The sequence below is a fragment of the Lissotriton helveticus genome, chromosome 1_2, assembly GCF_964261635.1.
Source record: "Lissotriton helveticus chromosome 1_2, aLisHel1.1, whole genome shotgun sequence".
NCBI classification, from domain to species: Eukaryota; Metazoa; Chordata; class Amphibia; order Caudata; family Salamandridae; genus Lissotriton; species Lissotriton helveticus.
In genome coordinates, this window is record NC_136058.1 from 337272477 (window position 1) to 337274268 (window position 1792).

The following is a 1792-nucleotide window of genomic DNA, read 5'->3' on the forward strand; positions in this document are numbered from 1 at the left end:
GGGCGTCCGGGGCACCCATCTCCAGGAGGCCAACAGCATGGCAAAGTACCCGGGACGGGCTCCATGGGTCCCGGGCAGTCCTCCCCCAGGCATCCGGGGCTTCCATCTCCAGGCCAACGGCAGGTCAAAGTGCCCAGGACGGGCTCCACGGGTCCCTGGCAGTCCTCCCCCACCGGGCGTCCGGGGCTCCCTTCCCCAGGCCAACGGCATGCCAGAGTGCCCAGGACGGGCTCCACGAGTCCCGGGCGTCCGGGGCTCCCTTCCCCGGGACACCGGCTTGTCAGAGTGCCCATGACGGGCTCCACGGGTCCCGGGTATCTGGGACTCCCTTCCCTGGGCCAACGGCATGCCGGAGTTCCCAGGACAGGCTCCACGGGTCCCGGGCGTCCGGGGCTCCCTTCCCCGGTCCGACGGCTTGTCAGAGTGCCCAGGACGGGCTCCACGGCTCCCGGGCGTCCGGGGTTCCCTTCCCCGGGTCAGCGGCATGTCAGAGTGCCCAGGACGAGTTCCACGGGTCCCGGGCAGTCCTCCCCCGGGCGTCCGGGGCTCCCTTCCCCGGGCCGTCGGCAGGTCAGAGTGCCCAGGACGGGCTCCATGGGTCCCGGGCAGTCCTCCCCCCGGGCGTCCGGGGCTCCCTTCCCCGGGCAGACGGCAGGTCAGAGTGCCCAGGACGGGCTCCACGGGTCCCGGGCAGTCCTCCCCCCGGGCGTCCGGCGCTCCCTTCTCCAGGCCGATGGCAGGTCAGAGTGACCAGGACGGGCTCCACGGGTCCCGGGCAGTCCTCTCCCGGGCGTACGTGGTTGTCCGACATATTCGGGCAGATGTGCTTTTACGAACCGGATCGGAATCGGCCCAAATAATAATAATAATAATAATAATCCACATTTGTAAGGCGCACAATCGCCCGTAAGGTTCTCTAGGCGCTAGGGGCCGTTGGGAAGATTAAGCAAGCTATTGCCCAGAGTCACATGGTGCTGGGCTAATCTGCCGCCGGTGCCGGGGATCGAACCGTGATCCCCAGATTCCGGAGTCAGCCGCCCTAGCCGCGGCGCCAGCTATTGCCCAGAGTCACATGGTGCTGGGCTAATCTGCGGCCGGTGCCGGGGATCGAACCCTGATCTCTGGGATGCTCGAGGGTTACTACGCGCTCTACAAAAACCTTAAATAAAAAAATCTCCAGATTCCGGAGTCAGCCGCCCTAGCCGCGGCGCCAGCTATTTCCCAGAGTCACCTGGTGCTGGGCTAATCTGCCGCCAGTGCCGGGGATCGAACCGTGATCTCCAGATTCCGGAGTCAGCCTCCCTAGCCGCGGCGCCAGCTATTTCCCAGAGTCACGTGGTGCTGGGCTAATCTGCGGCCGGTGCCGGGGATCGAACCCTGATCTCTGGGATGCTCGAGGGTTACTACGCGCTCTACAAAAACCTTAAATAAAAAAATCTCCAGATTCCGGAGTCAGCCGCCCTAGCCGCGGCGCCAGCTATTTCCCAGAGTCACCTGGTGCTGGGCTAATCAGCCACCGGTGCCGGGGATCGAACCGTGATCCCCAGATGGGGATATCCCAAAAATCTGGCATGGATACGGCCCGCCAGGACTGGTTTGGGCACCCCTGCCTTAACCCCAAGGAGGTGAGCACTCTTTAACAGATGCCAATAAGTCCTCGTTAGTATAGTGGTCAGTATCCCCGCCTGTCACGCGGGAGACCGGGGTTCAATTCCCCGACTGGGAGACGATTCCTTTTATTCACACAATTAAATAAAATGATGTACTTTCTAACATTGTAAAATATATCTGT